This window comes from Polypterus senegalus, chromosome 6, assembly GCF_016835505.1.
Source record: "Polypterus senegalus isolate Bchr_013 chromosome 6, ASM1683550v1, whole genome shotgun sequence".
Lineage (NCBI taxonomy): Eukaryota > Metazoa > Chordata > Cladistia > Polypteriformes > Polypteridae > Polypterus > Polypterus senegalus.
In genome coordinates, this window is record NC_053159.1 from 18,036,388 (window position 1) to 18,058,877 (window position 22,490).

At 42.9% G+C, this 22,490-nt stretch overlaps 1 protein-coding gene across 1 annotated transcript in view; it reads right to left on the bottom strand.

Annotated features, from left to right (window-relative positions):
- Positions 1-22,490, bottom strand: part of mfap2 (microfibril associated protein 2) — a 49,706-nt gene that overhangs the window by 19,766 nt on the left and 7,450 nt on the right. The window lies entirely within an intron of this gene.

Here is a 22,490-nt window from a genome sequence, read left to right on the forward strand (position 1 = left end):
AATTGTCTGCAGTCTAGTGTAACATTTGCTGTAAATTAGGATTCCTTCCATCCATTTTCTAATACCACCTGCCCATCTCAAATATAAACGTCTACGCGTGGAAGTCTGTCTGTCTGTCTGGCCTGGAAGAGCAAGGCTACAGCCTGAAGCTCAAAGAGCCGGCAAGCTGGCCCCAAGTTAACGAGTCGGAAGACGAAAAAAGTACAAGGCTACAGCATGAAGCTGAAAGAAAGCGACTTCATTGCCAAAGTGAAACCGCCGAGGAAAGACAAACGAGAGAGAAACTCGCTTAGCCACTAATAGACAAGGGGGGACGAGCACGTCTGCAGAATGAAACCTCCAGCTCTGCATTTCAGTTTTTTTTTCTGACCATTTCAATAGTTTCTAGGAGTCCCGGCTTTTTACAGCACGAGCTTACACAGCTAGTTCTATTGTAAGTTAATTCTATTATAAAGAACTTAATGGGTGCAAGACATGAGTTAGCCAGAGATGGGACACCAGTCCATTGCGGACCACTTTTATGCACATACCACTCTATTTAATGTAAATTGTATATATGTGAGAGGTCAGGAAATGGAGCACCTGAAGAAAATCACAGAAACACACGGAGAACAAGCAAACTCCCTACAGAGAGAGGGTCCAGGATGAGACCCCTGGAGTGCAGCTAACCATTAAGCCACTGTGCTGCCCTCCCGGTCAATTTAGACCGCCAAGCTAAAATAATATGCTTGTCAATAGGATTTAGTGGCCAGGCTGGAGTTTGTACTTCCACAGAGTGTAGGCATGGTGCTAACTGCTGTCTCAACCATAAAACATAACTTAAATAAAACACATGCACAATATGCCCAGGCCTTAACGATGTGCCACCGGACTGGCCTTCATATATATATACAGGGCATACAGAAGTCTTCACTCTCTTGGCAGTTTTCACATTTTATTTTTAAACAACACTGAATTAGAGTGGATTGAATTTGTCTTTTTTGACACTGATCAACAAAAAAGACCTTTTATATCAAGCTGAATACAGATCTCAGCAAAGCGCACTAAATTAACTGCAAGTGTATAACACTAAATAACTGATCTCATAAGCATTCACCCTCTTTATGATGACACTGTGGTATTTAGAGATATCTCAGAGTGCATTTAAGATATCTTAAAATGAATTACAGATACAGTCAATTCTTATTATCTGTGGATGCTACGGTCCTGAAAAACCCGATGATACAAAAATGACAGATAACCAAAGCATTGATTGTACGGGGATAATGGGGTTAGGTTCTGCTGAGACACTGGCTCGGGCGGGGGAACAGGCAAGGGGAGAGGTAGAGTCAGGCAGATGCACCAGCCATCCAACATTTGCCCCTTGTTACGAATTTTACGTCCTCTACTGTCAAGTTCAATCAACTTCTAGGTGCTCCGCTTACGGCCTCAAGTAACTGCTTGGGGCCGATCTAAGGACCTCACTAAACCATCCAATCCATAGCAGGAGCAGGTGGTGTGCACAAAGTGCCGGGACGTAATCAGTATGAGCTTATGACCTGTACTTACTGGGAATTGCTTGTTTGTGGGAAACGGTTACAAGCCCCAGTGCAATTGCTTACTCCCACTTGTCAGCGCCAGATAGACACACATTGGTCCATTCAGTGAAGTGCACATCTAAAGCCTGGCTTGTTCTAGTCTTGCTGAAGCTAGACATAATATATTATACAGTGGAACCTCGGGTCACAACTGTAATTCGTTCCAAAACTCTGGTCGCAACCCGATTTGGTCGCGACCTGAACTAATTTCCCCCATAGGATTGTATGTAAATATAATTAATCCATTCCAGACAATACGAACTGTATGTAAATATATTTTTTTAAAGATTTTTAAGCACAAAAATAATAGTTAATTATACCATAGAACGCACAGTGTAATAGTAAACTAAATGTAAAAACATTGAATAACACTGAGAAAACCTTGAACAACAGAGAAAACTAACATTGCAAGAGTTCACGCTACAGACTTACGAACCGCTCGCTGTAAACACTTCTTTTTTTTAATGAGTTTTAAGCACAGGGAAAAAAATGAAAATTTGAAAAATCCTTAATTTATACAAAAACTAACCATAAACAACCAAGAAAACTAACCTTGCAGCAAATCGCCATAAATCTTCCTGGCTTTCTCACATAAAATTGCCTCGCTTACGCTATCCCCTGCAAGTTGCTTCTTCTTCAACCGCACTAGCAACAGTTTTTCCACCTCTTCCGGCACTTGAGGCCTCTGCTTGGTTAACACTGTAACTCCTTTTGCAACATCAGCTGCTTTAATGGCCTCTTTCTGATTTAGAATAGTCGAAATTGTAGATTTTGACTTCTTGTACTCGGCGGCAAGATCAGTAACACAAACACCACACTCATACTATTCAATGATTTCTTTGTTTAATTCGATTTCAGTTCTCTTCTAACCTTTCTTCTCACCAACAGTACCACTCTTCACTTGCTTAGAAGCCATGGTTAATTGCAAAATGAATGTGAAAGCACACGAAATAGAGCACAAAGAGTTCACAGCGAATGCACGCACATCTGACCGAGAACAATGTACAGGGAGAGACTGAACACGTGCGGAAATCATTGGTGCGTACAAACCGAAGGCTTGTTCGTCACCCGAGTGTGTGGTCGTGAACAGATGCAAAAGTTTGGCGAACTTTTTGGTCGTAACTCGATTTGTACGTGTTCATGACCCGAGGTTCCACTGTACCTCTGGAGGCAACCATGAGTAAATTTTGCTTAAAAGTGGGTAGGAACACTCAGACGGCTCTCTGAGTGACACATTTCTAAACCAATCGAATGCCTCCTGAAGGCGGAGCTCAAAGTAGGGGTGGGGATTTTGAACTGAAATGATCAGCAGTGCTCTGGTCCGACAGACAGCGAGCTTCTGATTACAATGAACAGTTGAAAAGTCTCCTAAAACCTGTTAGGAATATAAATGTGCCGCGAGTGTGGAGAGCACTTTGCACTATTTAAAAATAAACATAACCTGATGCAAGGGATAAACCTTTCTGTAGCATCAGATTATATATTGGCATTCAACGGCTTTAATGGACAATTGGTAGACGTGAATGATGCGTTGTCATAGGTGCCATGTGCGCTCTCTGTTGTTCACCATTACGACAATAATGAAGGACTCGATGTAAGCTTGAAAGAATCGGCAGCTATGCTTGTGAAAATATGAACTACAGACTATGCATTTGAAGTAAACGGTGTGTCACAGTCCCTCAGAAGGACTCCCGTTAAGAGAGCTGATAATGGAGAGCTACAGGAGATGCAGATTTCAGTGCTCAAAACACCTGAATGAACAAATCTGCCCAACAACACCAGTAAAGCACAACACCCACCTTCTGACTGCAAGTCTGAATGAATAACTGAAGAAATGTAACATTAGTGTGTAATCGGATATGCAAACACAGCCACAGCATTTAAACATGTCATATATCCATAGACCACAATGCTTATCTAAACAATTTGTGATGTTATTATTTCATATTGTGATGAAATACTTAAAAATGACAGAAAGATATCATAGCAAACATCGGCACTTCTCAAATGTGTGGAGCCCAGTAGCTGCAATGTTCTATGTGTGTTTCTGTCTGTCTGTCTGTCTCCACTGCCGACACACCCATTACAACGTGCAGATGAATCATTAAGCTTCAGTTGCATTGCATTACTGAGCTCCTGAATGGATCACAGCCAAATTGGCTTTTTATTTTCTCTCATTGTCAGTGTACTATGATGTTCATGAATGACATTGTGATCTGTAGTGAGAGCGAACAGCAGGTTGAGGTGAACCTGGAGAGGTGGAGATATGCATTGGAGAGAAGGGGAATGAGGGTCAGTAGGAGTAAGATGGAGTACCTGAGTGTGAATGAGAGGGAATGTGGTGCAAGGAGCAGAGGTGCTGAAGGTGGACAAATTCAAATACTTGGGTTCGACAGTTTAAAGCAATGGAGAGTGCAGCAGAGAGGTGAAGAAGAGAGTGCAGCAGGGTGCACTGGGTGGAGAAGAGTGACAGGAGTGGTTTACAATAGAAGAATACTTGCAAAAATGAAAGGAAAGGTCTATAAAATGGTAGTGAGACCAGCTATGTTGTATGGTTTGGAGATGGTGGCACTGACGAAAAGACAGGAGGAAGAGCTGGAAAAGGCAGAGTTGAAGATGATCCGATTTTCATTCAGAGTAACAAGGGTAGACAAGATTAGGAATGAGTGTATTAGAGGGTCAACACAGGTATGACAGTATGGTGACCAAGTGAGAGAGGTGTGACTGAGATGGTTTGAGCACGTGCAGAGGAGAGATGACGGGTACAACAAGAAAAGAATGTTGAGGATGGAACTGCCAGGCAAGACGAAAAGAGGAAGGCCAAAAGAGGAGATTTATGGATGTGGTGAGGGAGAACATGAAGTCAGTCGGTGTGGCAGAAAATTACGTCAAAGAGAGGAATAGATGGAGACGGATGATTCCTAAATGGGAGCAGCCAAGAAGAAGAAGAAGAAGAAGCAGATTTTCTTTAAAACATTTTCTTCTGATGCCCAGAGTCAAGCTAAACTCCTACTCTCATTTTCCATACCTGCTGACTTTTCTTTTCCTTGGTTTCCATGGGGCACAGAGGACACAACTGTCTGGATCCCAGCACACCAAACTGAACCCCAACTCCACTAAGTCAGCCCCTCAGATTGGACTGAACTCTCTCAAGTATTTCACTGACAGAGAAGTCTGCCCACCTGCACCAAGCCATCAGCTGGGACAAGTGCTTGTTAGAAAGAATGCGACAGGCCCGCAGTCCTCAGACGTGTTCCCCCTCGGCCCGCCTCCCTGCTTTTCTTTAATTTAAATGTAAAAAGCAGACAGTGAGAGACCACATTCCGAGACAGACCCCCGCCAACCCCTGTCAGCTTTCCAGCTGCCAAAGTGCACGGTTATTGCGTGGCGAGCAAGTGCTGCTAAGGCTAGGGCGGGTCCTGTTGATCTTGGCATCTACAAAGTCAGAGAGGGGAATGGCAGACTGGCCCACAGTCTGGCTCGGACAAGATCTCGGCTGAGGCCCAAAAAAAGGGCTGGGTGCGTGAAAAGGAAGTGGTGGGGGGCGATGATGGTATTCCAGCGGCACAGCATTTTAGAGCTTTTGTGTTAGAAGGGTCAAGAGGATGGCAGTGTCCTGAAGTGTCTACCCAGCCAGGAAGTCCGAGGAGCAAGAATTGCCAGACACTTGTCTTTTTTACAGTTTATTCTTTAAAATCTGTGCCTGGCTGGCCAGGCTTTGTGTGCCCTCACATGTGAACAATAGAAGCAGCCAACATTTCCTAGAAAGCATCTCACAAATGGCCCTCAATTCTTCCAAATGCCCCTCCCCATTCACCCAGAAACAAAGCAACTCCAAGGGAGGGCTGAAAATTCATCTTTCGCTTCCTTTACTAAAGTGTGAATGGACTGAATGAGAGAAGGGAATGACATAAAAGTGACCAGACTATTTGTGAAGACATAAACAGAGGTCACTGAAGGGTCAGTCAAGGACAGACTCGACTTCATTATGAAGGAGAGATCCTAGCAGGCTTCATAAGCCTGGCATCAACAGGTTACGATGGCATCCCTCACTTAACTGTCCATTGTGGAATTTCTCATTAGCACACACTAGGGTAGAGCAAAGAACAGGGCACCACAGCCGCACCCTGACCACCATCTCGTCATCACCTACATGGGATCTGTCCAAATTAAAGTGGCATACACCACTTCCCTAATACCCCTTTTACCTCTACCAAGTTACACAACTCAATGACTTTGCTGTAATTGACCAGAGCTCCCATATCTTATCAGTAATCTCAGAATTACTCCTAGGAACTACACGTAAAGTCTGACTAGAATTTGTTGTACCACAGAGTAGGATATGAGAGAGATATGTAGAGTCCTGTACCCACTAGGAGTAAGAGTTCACATTTGAGAAACAAAGACGTCATGATTTCACGGAACCCCAAGCCACAAAATGGCACTCATGATGATATTTTACATTTTTCTGCAAGGTTGCACCACAAGGTTTTCAAAGCATCAGTGGATCACCCTCCAGGCTCCTCTGAGTTACGTAATGCCACTCAGGGTAGAGAGGGGGTGCTGGCACTAATCATGTCCTCTTCCATTCCCTCCACAGTGCAGAGCAGACACCCAGTAAGGGCAACTGACTCCACCCCTTCTGGTCTCCTACCAATAAATCACAGGGTCGCCAGAAGGAGGCGTCACTCTGTGAGCAAAGCACACCGCAAGATGGAGCTCCTATATTGTGACTAACAGAAGGAACACTGTAACAAAGCCTAATGGCCCTTTATTTTGGCCCATTTGATTTATATTTCACGCCACAGAGCATCTATAATGCTTTAGGTTTACGGATGATTAAACGGGGATGACAAGATTGGCACCCTAATATTGATCACCTTTACTTGTTGTTCCACACTTGACCATAATAATAATATTCACAGTAGGAGAAAAGGAAGAAGAAAACTAAGGCAGGATATTGCGCTACATGGCACATAATTCTTGCCACTTCACAACAAAATCAAGAATAATAGTGTGCACCCATGACCAGCTGCGTTTTGATACTATAATATCATTTGCAATTGACATGTGCATGCTCATCTGCACTTGAGGCATTGAACTTTATATTGTGGCCAGTGTCACCGACGGTTAAGCTGGCCATAATGATGGCAACCGTCGTTCTTGTGCAGTTCAGTAGCTCCCCTGATCCGTTTTTTCTCCTGCTTAGCGCCACCAGCTGCACACTCTTACGCTCTTAACTGAGAGCTGTCTCTCTGTTAAACAGTAAACCTAAGGCAAAGAAATACAGCTGCCCTTCAGAAACTCCCTCTTACACAGTATTCAATGAGAAACAAACACACTCTTACCCGTCCCCTTTGCAGGGTCAGCTGCAGGTAGCACCAGGTTTTGAACATTTTAAAGACCAGCCCCAGGCAACCTAACAGCTCACTCTCCTATCCTCCATCCCTCAGACTGCGTCTGCTCCAGTCGCTGCCTCCAAGCCATTGAACCCACTTGATTAGGGGGACTTTGTGTTCTTTTGACCTGAAGAGGGGAGCTGGACCGCCACTTTTGAAAGCTGTAACCGGTGTGCTTTTCTGCTGTTGTTAATCCCCTTCTGAAAAAGGTATTGTGTTTGTACCTGCCAGTACAGCAATAAAAATTGTGTACCTTGGAACCCTGACCCCTTTTCCAGTTTCCTGTGCAACTTTGTGACCCCATCTTGACAATATGCATGTCATCAATCACACTAACAACTCCAGAAAAATCAATGATTTGCATGAAGGCAGCTTGCTTTACCATTATAGCAGCACTACTTTAGAGGGTACTACACTTCTAAGTGTCCCCTGCGGTATAACACTATTGGACGGCTTCGGAGGGCGCAGGGGCTGCTGGGAAGAAGATTGAGATCACGATCATCCGTCCGTCTATTCAGACGCTGTTCACACCCATTTGGATTACTGGTTGATTATCTTGGATGACTGTTCCTGTCTGGATGTGTGAATACGTCTTCATCAGAGGGAGCGCTCCCAATAACTTCATCCCACGCCACATCAGGAAACCGTTAGGACAAACTTCACATTGATTACAGTGAACCGTTCACAGGACTTTTCACTCGTCTTCCATCGTCTGCCTCTGACACATTGGACTGGTTGGGACATCATTTTTTATTTGTTGTGTTGTCTTTTGATTTGTTATCGCCATCGGGGAACGTGGGGAGGGTTCTTACATTTGTGTTTTTTGTTATATTGAATGTTCTTTATTCCTTCATTTGATTACTACATTTCAGTATTATTTATCGATTCATTGGGCCTCTAACTGTGTCTCTGTGAGTGAGTGTGTACACGCCGAGTCGAGGCTGAGTGTGTTCCTGGAGTCCCCACCATAAAAAACATAAATCGCAGACTCTGACAGGTGTGACTGCTACACCGTTACCTTACACGGAGTGGTGGAGAAATGTGTAAATCTGCATATTACCTCACACGTTGTAAGGGCGTTCAAAGTCTGGGGCAAAATTCGAGAAACAGTTCATTGTCACTCACCCAAATTATTGCAATTGCAAAACTTCATTTTCCCTGTGGCGAAAAAAAGTAACATTACCAACTTTAATTTCACTCCGTCTCACAGCTCATGGCTTGTCTGTGTAGACAGAGCAATCACATGACTTACAAGATTTGTTTTGAATGTTATTCCATCTCTTGTCAGATTGGTATCTTTTTATAAGTTCATCATTGACCAGCTTTTCCAAAACATTTGCATGCCGATCTCTTCCTGAACGCCATCGTCTGGCAGATCCTAGCAACTTCAGGCAGTTCACGAGTTCTCCTAAGTCCTGGTGAAGTTATGAGGAGTTTGCTAAATTAGCAAAATTGATAAAATGCCATAACTCTTACTGCTAAGAGAAGGGCCGAATTTGCATCACTATATATTTGAGCTGGCTAAGACCATTTTTCTATCCGAGACATTTGATAAATACGGTCATTGATGCTGCTTTTTCAATGCTGCCCCCAAGTGGCTTGACCCTTAATTGCACCTTTTTAAAGACACTGGATAGAATCAATGCCTTGCTATATACAGTACAGCTAAAGATGATAGATTCACCCAACATCATCAACCTGAAGGCTGACATTTATTTAGCTTATGTTTTTTGTTATCTAAAGCCACTTAATAAATCCCAAGCTCCCAGGACAACTGCTTCCTTGTAAGTAAAACTAGAGTTCTGGCAGTTGATGTGATCATGCAAGTGACAAGTGATATATTTTGGAAATAAAAGTCAGTCATGGTTTAAAGCCCCATGCTTTAGCCACTAGGGGGCTATATTTTCCATGCAAGAATCTGTCACTTGGGGCACCTCATAGAAAGGTGGGCTATAGAGCCCACACTATTCTACGTTAGATAAACCCAAACCCATATATGACCTGCATAGTCCATATGTGCAACAGTTGCTTCACAGCAGTCCCATTTCTATCCACCCATCCATTTCCTAAACTTGCTTTAAAACCGGCAGGTCAACACCCTCAGGTGCACTGCACTCTTACTGGCTTATTTTGTGGTTACAGGGATGATAGGACACAATACATAAGGGCAAAAGGATGAAGCGGACATGAAAGATGCAGCTCTCCATCAATGCCAAGCAAAGAAACATAAGAATTGGCATAATGTGGGTGAAGGCACTGGGGCGGAGGACAAGGAGATGATACCATACTGCAGTAGAAGGAGCTGAGTGTCTTGAAGGTTTCATAAACATGCACAACTCGCTCTGGTGAAAGTGAATGGAATCAGTCAATATTTTATTTAGGTTTAAGGTACAAACACCCATAATAATCCCAAGATGAGAATAAAAACATTTTGACAAGAAAAAGACCATTCAACCCAACAAAGCCTGCCAATCCGATCCACCACATTTCACTAAAACAATATTAAGCTGAAGGTTCCTAAAGTCATTTACTCAATTTGCTCATTTATTCCATGTGCCTGTGATTCTCTGTGTGAAGAAAAGCTTTCTAACATTTCGGCAAAATTTACTCTTAGCAAGTTTCTAAGTGTGCCCCCCGTGTTCTCGATGAACTCATTTTAAAGTAACAGCCTGGATCCATTGGACAGATTCTCATCATAATTATTTCAACACTTCAATCATGTCCCCTTTTTAACTGAAAAGGCTCAGCTCCTTCAGTTTTCCCTTGTAGCTCACGTATCTCCGTCCTAAAATAAGCCTCTTCACTTTTCTCTGGACTTTCTCTAGTGCTGCTATGTCTTTTTTGTAGTCTGGAGATGAAAACTGCACTCAGTACTCCAGATGGGGCCTCACCAATGCATTATAAAGCTTCAGCAGAACCTCCTTGGACTTGTGCTCCACACATCGTGATAGATAACCCAACATCCTATTAGTCTTGTTAATGGCTCCTATGAATTATCTGGATAAGTTGACTACAGGCACTTTCCCAACACAGGAACTTTTTTTTCAGGAACCAATGAGTTCCTATACGCTGTAGTGCTTAGGCCACTTATGGTCCCTGGCCACCTTCATGGGTTGCATTCCCACAACAGGGATTGTAACCTTTACGCAAAATACGTGACATGCAAAGTGAGATCACAGGTGGTCCTCCCCACCTTATTGCTTTAAAGTGATTGTGACTTCAATGTGGAGATTATTGATGTGTGTGGTACTGCCCACTATGAAGAGTGTGGTGCTCCCTCTTTACTGATAACTCTCCAAAGTCCAAACTACTAACTGATTTGTAAGATGGTGCAAGTGTTTGTGGTCAACCAATCAACACAATTCATCGCTCGAGCTTCACCCACAATAGTTCCTAGCTGAACAAAAAATACTATAAATGGCCCAAGTACCTGTGGTGGGAATGCTAGAAATGTTCCTGAGTTTCTGAAAAGTCTCTGGTTCCAGTAAATAGCTCCTGTGGTGGGAAGGTGCCTTATAACTCCCAGTCATAAGTTTCAGACCTTCCATTTTTACTTCCGTCATTACATTTCCTGACATTAAATTTCATCGTCCACCAAATCTGCCCAAGCCTGTCTGCTGTCCAAGTCCCTCTGTGATGATTCAACGGAGCCTGAAATCATCTGCAAACTTAACCAGCTCGTTATTTCTATTCCTATCCAAATCATTTATATATATTAAAAATCGCAGCGGACCCAGCACTGACCCTTGCTGGACACCACACTTATCAGACAATTCTGATGAGGTTCCTCACACCATCACCCTCTTCTCCCTGTGTCTGAGCCAATTGCATGATGGAAGATGCAAGATGCCTTAATTGCCACTGTACAATACCATGAAGTATCGTTTAGAGCAAGCCTATAGATGGCTTAGATGAAAGTATATAAGCGTAGACAGTAAACTAGCAATCATTAAACTATGAGAAGCACAGTTACATCCATCCATCCATTATCCAACCCGCTATATCCTAACTACAGGGTCACGGGGGTCTGCTGGAGCCAACACAGGGCACAAGGCAGGAAACAAACCTCGGGCAGGGCGCCAGCCCACCACAGAGAGTTACTATTAACAGTTCCAAACATACAAAGAGTAAAACTAAAGGTAAATATGTAAGCATAACTAGATAAATGAAGTCACAGTGAAGATTACAGTCAATGTAATGGTCCTGAGCTCCACATGGGTGACGTGTAAGTGTGTGACTATATGTGGTTGATGCAGATGTTCAGTTCAATCACTGGTGGTCTCTGTTATAGGAAGGGGCAGTGATCGTTGTTCATTTAATAGGCAGATTGCTTTGGGGTAAACACTGTTCTTCAGCCTGGTAGTGTGGGCATGCAAGGATCTGGCGTGCCTGGCACAGGGCAGAGGAGTACAAATGCTATGGCTGGGGTGCGTTGGATCTTTACAAATGTTCTTTGCTTTTTTTGTACCTACCTGCAGACTGAACTCCCTGAACTGCCACTTTTGATTACTAATCTTTTTAAGTGGTTCTTTATCAAAAACCTTCTGAAAATCAAAATAAATAATCTCACACACATCACTTTGATCACATCCTTTTGTTGCTTCCTCATAGAATTCCAGCATGTTAGTAAAATACTCGACCTCCCTCATTTGAACCCATATTGACTGTTCAGTAAAACTCCATGCGTTGCTCAATCTTATTCTTAATAATTCCTTCCATTAAATTTTCCCGTGATGCACGTTAAGCTTACTGGCCTATAGTCACTTGGATCTGCCTGATCACCTTTTTTTATAATAACGGGATAATATTTGCCATTTTCCAGTTCTTTGAATTTCTACAGTGTGAAGTGGAATTATATGGCTGTCCTGAAGAAAAACAGAAAAATATAAATAAATTGACAGCAGTGCCACGTTCAACTGAGTGTTAGCTACCATGCTTTACTTTTTAAGGACAGTAATAAGGAATAATCATCACTGTAGCTTTTGATACCACTTAAAGGTTTGCACTAACATGCCATGCACTTGAGATTTGCTTGAAAACATCTTCTAAAAAACTAAATAAAATACCCACCTATGATACAAACATAAATGTCATGAAAAATCTCCCTTCAGGTTTTCACGGAGGAACCAAAGTGCAGTGAGGCTCTGAGACGTGAGGCAGCATCTGACAGATGGCACCGTGCCACACTTCCACACACCACTGTGCTGCTGCTAGGAGCAACACTGAGGTGACCCCCCTCACTACCGAGGTTCATGCTATTCAATGGCACTTTTTCGGGCAAGTGTGGCCCCCTAGTGGCATTGAACGGTAAAGAAAAAGAATGTTCAGTCCCATCATCCAGTCCCTAAGGGAGCTACTGAGCTTGACAGTGATCATGGTGGAGATGTACAAAGAATCATTCTTAGTGCTTGTGACTTGTAAGTCACTGTGGTATTAAATAAATGTAATAGATATGGAGTTGGACTGTAAAGCAAAAGGATGCTGATTCAGCTCCCACCAATGATTCCCCGCAAGACACTGAGCAAGCTGCTTTAACCAGTTAGGGCTACCACTGTACAAAAGGGAAAGAATGGGCCCACAGGATTGTGATTTATAAGTCACTTTGGATAAAAGGTGCGACAACCATTTAAATATGCAGTAATCCCCCGCTATATCGCTCTTCGACTTTCCTGGCTTCACTCTATCGTGGATTTTATATGTAAGCATTGTGGAGGATGGCCGGCCGTTTATCCCGGCCAATACCCCCAAGCTGCCAGGTGGAGCCCTCCTTGCAGCATGGAGGTCCCCAGAAGACCAGTAGGGCATCATGGACAATGGAGTTTTTATGCACAGCCCTGCTGGATGCCATGGGGGCCACTAGGGGACGCTGCAGGGAGGAGCAATGGATATTTTCCCTACGCCCTGGAAGCACACGTGGACAAGAGGAATGACGTGCTTCCGGGGTGAAGAAAAGAACTTGTACCTGATCCGGAAGTGGTTGAGAGTCACATGGACTGGGGATTAGGAACACTTCCGGGTCAGGAGAGATAAAAGGACTGTGGGAGCTCCCAGACGGGTGGAAGGGTGGCAATGCGTCTGGGAGCTGGAGGATTGTGATTTATTATTGTGATTAGTATATGAGTATTGTGGAGGAGAGGGTGCTTGGTGCACTGTGGAGATTTAATAAAGTCAATATTTGGACTTTTACCTGGTGTCTGGAGTCGTGGACAGGGGTTCAAGGGAGCGAGAGCGCCCCCTATCTACCACAGCATATTTAAATATATATCGCAGATTTTTCGCTGGTTCGCGGGTTTCTGTGGACAATGGATCTTTTTACTTCTGTTACAAGCTTCCTCAGTTGATTTCATACAAAGGACGCTATTAGCGGATGGCTAAGAAGCGAGAAGCTACCCAATCAGAGCACGCGGTTAAGTTCCTGGGTGCTGATTGGCTCAGCGACGGAACGCAGAATTCAATTCTGCTTTGCATTAACCAGGAATTCTCGTCTCACTGTGTAAAGAGTTAAGTTTCGTCAATGAGCTGCTCGATGCCCACTCCGAGAAGCTGAGCAATGAAGATTTGGCCGAAATGACCAAGTCAGCGAGCGAGGAAGATAAGGAACAAGAGGACCCAGCACAGGAAGAAGATGCCAGCCTAACTCTCAAGCGTCTCGTGACCATTCTACAAATAGTAAAGGATCTCCAGATATCGGTTGAAGAATGGGACCCGCAAATGATTCGTTCTTTGGAATTTTGAAATGCTCTTGACGATGCCACAGAAGTGTATAAAAACCTTTTTACACAAATGAAAAAGCCGCGCCAGCAACTGCTCATCACGATGTTCCTTACCTGTAAAACACCGCCTAGTACGCCTTCAGTGGAGAAAATAAAAACTCCAGAAGATAACGGCAGTGCTACACAGTCCCCTGAAGAGGCTCCTTTAGAAGAGCTGTAACACTCTCCTTTGTTAAAATTAAACTCATCGTTATCGGAAAAGTCATTGTGTCATAGTTGGTGAGTACCCATAACTAATTTTCTACGTACTTAGTACATTTACGTACGCCTAGTGTCACTGTACACACATTTTACTGTATACAATTTTTCTTGCATTGCACATATTTATTGCTGGTGGCCTGTCTATCGTAATGGCTGGAACATATGTGATATCGGAGACGCTCGATATATTTTAAAATAATATTTAGGTTTTACTGTATATAAACAGTGAGTTTACATACATAATTTCAACGAATCTTACCTAATATCTAAGAGAATACAAAGGGTTTATACTGTATAACTGTGCTGGAAAGGTTCATAAGAGTGTGGGAGAGTTTATAAGGGCTTAAAATATATAAAAATAACCATATGAACATACGGTTTTTACTTTGAGGATTTTCACCTTTCGTGGGGGGTTCTGGAACGCAACTCCCGCGATCGAGGAGGGATCACTGCAGTGCAATATTACAGAGACTGTAAAACACACGGTCACCAGTTCAGTTTTCTGTGGTGGCCCAAGTGAGTCACTTAAACTGCCAATCAGATGACTTTAGAACATTAAAGCATTAGACAAGAAGAGGCCATTCAGCCTGACAAAGCCCACCACTATCCACTTAATTATTCTAAAATAACATCAAGACGAGTTTTGAAAGTCCCTAAAGTAATCCTGCCTACCGCGCTACTTGGTCACTTATTCCATGTGTCTGTGGTTCTCTGAGTGAAGAAAAACTTCCTAATGTTTGTGTGAAATTTACCCTTCACAAGTTTCCAACTGTGTCTCCATGTTCTTGATGAACTCATTTAAAATCACAGTCTCGGCCCACTGGACTAATTCCCTTCATAATTTTAAACACTTCAGGTAGGTAACTGGGCGGCACGGTGGCACAGTGGTAGCGCTGCTGCCTCGCAGTTAGGAGACCCGGGTTCACTTCCTGGGTCCTCCCTGCGTGGAGTTTGCATGTTCTCCCCGTGTCTGCGTGGGTTACCTCTGGGCGCTCCGGTTTCCTCCCACAATCCAAAGACATGCAGGTTAGGTGGATTGGCGATTCTAAATTGGCCCTAGTGTGTGCTTGGTGTGTTTGTGTGTGTCCTGCGGTGGGTTGGCACCCTGCCCAGGATTGGTTCCTGCCTTGTGCCCTGTGTTGGCTGGGATTGGCTCCAGCAGACCCCCGTGACCCTGTATTCGGATTCAGCGGGTTAGAAAATGGATGGATGGTTGGATGGAGGTAGGTAACTTCTTCATCTTCTTTTGCTTAAACTGAACAGGCTCAGCTCCTTCAATTTCTCCTCATAGTTTATACATCTTAGTCCTAAATCAGCCCTCGTTGCTCTTCTCTGGACCTTCTTCTAGTGTTGTTATGTCCTTTTTGTAGCCTGGAGACCCAAACTGCACCCAGTACTCCAGATGAGGCCTCACCAGTGTGTTATAAAGCATGAGCAGAACCTCCTGTGACTTGTACTCCACACATCAAGGTGCTATATATCCTAAAATTCTGTTAGCCTTCTTCATGGCTTCTGAACACTGTCTGGCAGTTGATCGTGTTGAGTCCTCTACGACTCCTAAATCCTTTTCATGAGGTGTACTTTTGATTTTCAGACCTCTCACTGTGTATTCAAACCTCACATTTTTACTCTCTAACTATAATACTTTACCTTTACTAACATTAAATGTCATTGGCCACAAATCTGCCCAAGTCTGTCTTCTGTCCAAATCTCTCTGTGATAATTCAACTGATTCTCAATTATTTGAAAGCCCACCCAGTTTAGTATCATCTGCAAACTTTACCACCTTTTTTTATACGTATATTCCTACCTAAATTATTTATATACAGTAGATTAAAAATAATAGTACCCCCACTACTGACCCCTGCTGGACCCCACTCTTTGAGTTAGCCAATACTAATAAGGTTCCTCACATCATCTGTTTTCTGTGTCTGAGCCAATTCTGCACCCACCTACCCACCACACCCTGAACTCTCACTTCTTTTAGTTTGATCCCCAACTTCTCATGTGGCACCTCATCAAATGCTTTATGAAAATACAGATAAATAATCATAATCTCCACTCTGATTGTATCCTCTTGTTGCTTCCTCATAAAATCCCAGCAATTTAATAAAACACGACCTCCCTCTTCTGACCCCATGCTGACCGTTGAGTAAAACTTCTTGCATGTGTTGCTCAGTCTTATCCTTAATAATTCCTTCCATTAATTTACCTGTCCCTGTGACCCTGTGTTGGGATATAGCGGGTTGGACAAAGACTGACTGACTGATTGACTGACTAATTTACCTGTGATGCATGTTCAGCTTACTGGCATCGAAATAGAGAAACAGTTGTAGTCTGTGTCTATAATTTGTAAGTTAACTTGGATAAAAGTAACAAAGTAATCTAAAAAGGCTATTTATATTAAATATTTAATATTTTATATGTGAATTTCCCATTGGGATTAATAAAGTATCTATAAGTATAATAAATTAATAAAGTATCTATAAGTCTAATAAATTAATAATTGTATCTATCTACTTATGGTAGTGTCACCTAGTGGATGAGGCCCTGGACTGTCAAACATCAAGTACAGGTGTATAACGCCATCACTGTCACAGTGAGATTCTTAAAGTAAATCCTTGCTATCCGATGATTCAATTTCCACAGAGTCGCTTATCCACTATTATAAAAGTGTAACATCGTTTTGCAACACCTATGGTTTAATCTTATCCATTTGAAGATAAGGACCTCACTGCAGGCCGTGAGATGGGTTAGGGACGGGCATCAGGGGGGTTGTATTTGTGGCCACGTGCAACTGAAAAAGAAATTCCAAGTGTCCAATTGAGCAGCAGTGAAACGTAAGCTTGACCAATGACAGGTCTGTGATGCCCTTACACGTCTGGGGCTGCATGTGTGTTACACTGAATGGATCAACGTGTGTTAACAGGCCATAACCTGGAGCTGCTACTAAAGCCTAGCAGAATGGGCAATGCCCACCAACATCGAGAGGCATAGCTAAGCCATTGAACCCCGCTAGTGATGGGGACCGAACAAGGAACAAGGAATTCCCAGTGAGTGCAGATCATAAGCTCACCCTGATAAAGTCCCTGCCCTTTGTACACAATGCCTGTCACTGCTATCGACTGGATGACTTAGTGAGGTCCTCAGACTGGCCCTGCTGGGGTTGCACTCTCAGCTGATTGAGCTGATTAATTAAGGCACACAGCTACCTATAGACGTTCCCACAGGTGAGCAAAAAACAAGTAATGAGGTTGAAAGAACTTCCTGCAGAACTTAGAGACAGTATTGAGTCAAGCCACTGATCTGGGGAAGGCTGGAAGAAATTCCTGCAGCACTGAAGGTTCCCAAGGGCAGAGCAGCCCCCATAACTTTTAAATGGAAGATGTCTTCTGTGAACTGGCCACCTGGGCAAACTGAGCAAACGTGGTATCAGGATTTCTCGATGGTCTTGAGATTTCATTGTTCTCTGCACAGACTCGAGCCACCCCTTGCCTGACGCAGCAAAGTGGCCCCATAAACATAACTGAGCCTCCTCCATGTTTCTCGGTAGCTATGGTGTTCTTTTCTTTGAAAGCTTCATTTTTTTCATCTGTGGACATGGAGCTGATGTGACTTGGCACAGATTTGTCTCCTCTGTCCAAAGGACATTCCCCTCAGAAGCCCTGTGGTTTGTCAATATACATTTTAGCAAATTCCAATCTGGCTTTTTTTTATGTTTTTCTTTCAACAGTGGAGTCATCCTGGGTCTTCTTCTATTGAGCCCACTGTCACTCAAAAAGTGATCAGATGCTTGTGAACCTTGACCTACGGAGTTCAGCTTGCATCTCTTTGGAAGTTGTCCTTGGCTTTTTGCCTGCCATTCTCAGTATCCTTCTGCCCGTTCCGAGGTTGATTTTCCTGTTGCAGCCAAGTCCAGGGAAGTTGTCTACAGTCCCGTGGATCTTAAACCTCTTCATAATATTTGCAACTGTCGTCACAGGAACATCAAGCTACTTGGAGGTGGTCTTCTATCTTTTGCCTTTCACATGCTTGACTGTCATTTTCTTTCTGATCTCCTCAGACAAACTCTCTCCTTTGCTTTCCCTGGTCCATGTTCGGTGTAGGACCCATGACGATACCGAACAGCAGAGTGATGACATTAGTGGAAACATTTGTGATTCTATTTCAGTTTTGATGTTTTGAGTTTTGATGTCACTACACTGGTTACCTATGTCATTCAGGATTGACTTTAAAATACTGCTTATGGTTTATAAAGCCTTAAATAATCTCGCTCCATCTTATATATCGGAATGCCTGACACGTTATATTCCAAATCGTAACCTTAGATCTTCAAATGAGTGTCTCCTTATAATTCCAAAAGCTAAACTTAAAAGAAGTGGTGAGGCGGCCTTCTGCTGTTATGCACCCAAAATCTGGAATAGCCTGCCAATAGGAATTCGCCAGGCAAATACAGTAGAGCACTTTAAAACACTGCTGAAAACACATTACTTTAACATGGCCTTTTTATAACATCACTTTAACTTAATCCTGATACTCTATATGTTCAATTTCCTTATAATAACTATTCATGGTGGCTCTAAAATCCGTACTGACCCCTACTCTCTCTTCTGTTTCTTTTTCCGGTTTCTTTGTGGTGGAGGCCTGCGCCACCACCACCTACTCAAAGCATCATGATGCTCCAACATTGATGGACTGAAAGCCAGAAGTCTATGTGACCATCATCATCAGGTCCTTCCATGAAAACGCTAAATACAAAGAGGACTGTTTCATTTATGTTAGGTAGATTGCTCAGAGGGGACTGGTCGGTCTCTTGGTCTGGAACCCCTACAGATTTATTTTTTTCTCCAGCCTTTGGAGTTTTTTTTTGTTTTTTCTGTCCACCCTGGCCATCGGACCTTACTCTTATTCTATGTTAATTAATGTTGACTTATGTTTATCTTTTATTGTGTCTTTTATTTTTCTATTCATTTTGTAAAGCACTTTGAGCTACATTTTTTTGTATGAATATGTGCTATATAAATAAATGTTGATTGATTGATTGATTGATTTCAAGAAAATGGTTAGTTTAAAAAAAATCACTTGGATCCAATTATTTAGGGTCTTTTCTTGGGGTACCAACAAGTGTGTCCAGGCCATTTTAGAATATCTTTGTAAAATAAGCAGCACTTCACCTCTATTCACACTGGCTTTATTTTACTTGATGACTAGGGGGCTCCGTCACCTGCTCGCTTCGCTCGCCCACCTCCGTGTTTGGTTTACCGGATGTACAATTTAAAGAGATTGTTATTTTCATGGAAATTGTTACAAATGCATTATTTTCACTTTTACTTTAAAAACTTATGTAAAAACAATATTTGTCCTTTACTTCCGGCCCCGTGCGTGGTTACATCTCTATCTCGCAGGACGCATAACGCTGCTCGCGTTGTGAAAGGGTGGAAGGCTGAACGCATGCTAAGGAGATGCTGTTGGATCATGTGCTGCCTTTCTGCTGCTGGTGAGCTGCCTGTTCTGCTTGTCGCATGTCGTTGTTTTAAGAGCTGGGAGCACATGATGCGTTTCTGCCAAAAGCAATCCAACAACTGCTAGATTAGATGTCCGTGGACTTGTTTGAAATGATAGCTCACTGCCTTGTCTCGCGTGACGTTGTAAAAACAATACTTGTCCTTTATTTCTGGCCCCGGGCATGGTTACACCGGTTTCTTGCTGGACATATAACGCTGCTCGCGTTGTGAAGGGGGGGCAGCGTCAATCATTTTAAAGCCTGTACAGCCGCTGTCCTTTTTGCCACTTCGTGTCTCTGCTGCTCGCGTTGTGAAGGGGGTTAGGGTGGCTGAACGCATGCTAAGGAGATACCGTCGGATCATCTGCTGTCTTTCTGCTGCTGGTGAGCTGCCTGTTCTGCTTGTCGCATGTCGTTGTTTTAAGAGCTGGGAGCACATGATGCGTTTCTGCCAAAAGCAATCCAACAACTGCTAGATTAGATGTCCGTGGACTTGTTTGAAATGATGGCTCACTGCCTTGTCTCCCGTGAAGTTGTAAAAACAATACTTGTCCTTTATTTCCGGCCCCAGGTGTGGTTAAATCTCTTTCTTGCAGGATGTATTACGCTGCTCGCGTTGTGAAGGGGGGGGCAGTTGCTGTCGCACTGCCCATCGATCATTTTTAAGCCTGTACAGCTGCTGTCCTTTTTGCCACTTCATGTCTTTGCTGCTCGCGTTGCTATAAAAGAGGGTTATGGTGGCTGAACGCATGCAAGGAGAAGTGGTCAGATCATCTGCTGTGAGCTGCGTGTTTTGCTTGTCACTTGTCATTATTTTAAGGGCTGGGAGCAAGTTGAAGTGTCTCTCACGGGAATTCAAATTGTCTTCTGAGAAGATCACGTCTCGTCTCCCTAGTCTGCCCCCCCCAAGATTTTTTTTTTATAATAGAGAGACATATCAATGGCATGCAGGTCTACAGGGGACAACTGTGTTTCATTTAATCACTTTTTTGGGGGGCAAGCATCACATTTTCAATGAGCTCTAAGGGTACAAACAAATTTGTCAACATCTGTACAGAGCAAAAAACCTCTGATTCAGACACCGACCCTTAACATCTCGTCTTGATTACTAAAATGCTTCGTCTGCTACGTTAAACTGTTCTTCTCTTGCGTGGGTTCAGTGATCACTTTACTTCAGTATTGGCGTCACTCCACTGGCTTCCAGTTCAACTTAGAATGCATTTTCAAATTTTATTGATTACTTTTAAGGCTTTGCATGATTTAGCATTTATAATACCTTATTAAGCAACGAGACCACTAAGATGGCCTAGTCCAGCTCTATTGGCTGTTCCAAAGTCCGGATAAAAGACGAAAGGTGATAAAGCGTTTTCTGTGACTTTGGAACAGCTTACCACTGGGCATTAGATCAGCTGAGTCAGAAGCAACTTTTACATCCTATTTAAAGACAAACTTTTATCATTTAGCCCAGCGTTTCTCAACCTTTACGTATTTGTGACCCGAGTTTTCATAACACTTTTAATCGCGCCCCCTAATGTTTTTTTGAAAGGAGCCCACTAATACCAATTTGTTCTTTTTTAGTTAATGATATAGCATAGATGCATATTATTATACCTACTTAACTTTTATCGATATTTATCTAACTCTATATTTATTTTTCTAGTATCAGAATGTAGTTTAAGTTCATTTGTATTGGTTTCAATAGATGTATTTTTCATATTTTTGATTCTTGTTTTCTTTTTTTTCCACATCTTCGCGCCCCCTTTTTGTTACTTTGCGTCCCCCTAGGGGGTCCCACCCCACAGTTTGAGAACCACTGATTTAGCCTTTGGTTCATAGATGCAGAGATAACTGACAGAGTGCAGTGTGGATGAAACAATTGGAAGAAGGTATCAGGAGTATTGAGTGATTGAAGAATTAAGGTGAAGGTTAAAGGGTCAGGTTTTTAAGACAGGGATAAGGCCAGCAATGATGGATGGAGCTGAGATCTGAGCAGTAAAGGGAGTGCAGGAGAAGAAGTTGGTTATGGCAGACATGAGAATGTGGAGATGGATCTGTGAAATTACAAAAAAAGGACGGAAGAAGAAATGAGACAATCAGGGGAACAACAAAAGTGCAAGAGACATCTAAGAAAGTACAGGAAGTGGAGTGGACATGTGACGAGGAGAGACAAGGAATATGTGGGCAGTAGAGTGATGGGAATGGAAGTCCAGGGGAAGAGGAAGTGAGGGAGGCCAAAGCAGAGGTGGATGGATAAAGTCATAGAAGGTTTGAAGGAAAAGTACTTGACTGGGGAGGAGATGCAGGACCGAGCTGTTTGGAGAAGGTTGATCAGGAACATCAATCCTACATAGAAGTGGAAGAAGAAGAAGAAGAAAAAATGGTAGTCCAAGATGAAGAATTAGATGCAAGCGCAATATTGTGTGACTGAAGAATCAAGGCAAGGGTTAAAGGTAAGCTTTTTAAGACACTGGTAAGACCTGCAATGATGTATGGAGCTGAGATCTGGACAGTAAAGGGAGTGCAGGAGAAGAAATTAGATATGGCAGAGATGCAAATGTTGAGAAGTTACAAAGAGAGACAGAGTAAGAAATGAGACCATCAGAGGTACAACAAAAGTGAGATAGGTATCTAAGAAAATGCAGTAAAGTAAGTTGAAGTGGTATGGACATGTGAGGGAGGAGAGACAAGGAATACAGTGGTGTGAAAAACTATTTGCCCCCTTCCTGATTTCTTATTCTTTTGCATGTTTGTCACACAAAATGTTTCTGATCATCAAACACATTTAACCATTAGTCAAATATAACACAAGTAAACACAAAATGCAGTTTTTAAATGATGGTTTTTATTATTTAGGGAGAAAAAAAAAATCCAAACCTACATGGCCCTGTGCGAAAAAGTAATTGCCCCCTGAACCTAATAACTTTTTGGGCCACCCTTAGCAGCAATAGCTGCAATCAAGCGTTTGCGATAACTTGCAATGAGTCTTTTACAGCGCTCTGGAGGAATTTTGGCCCACTCATCTTTGCAGAATTGTTGT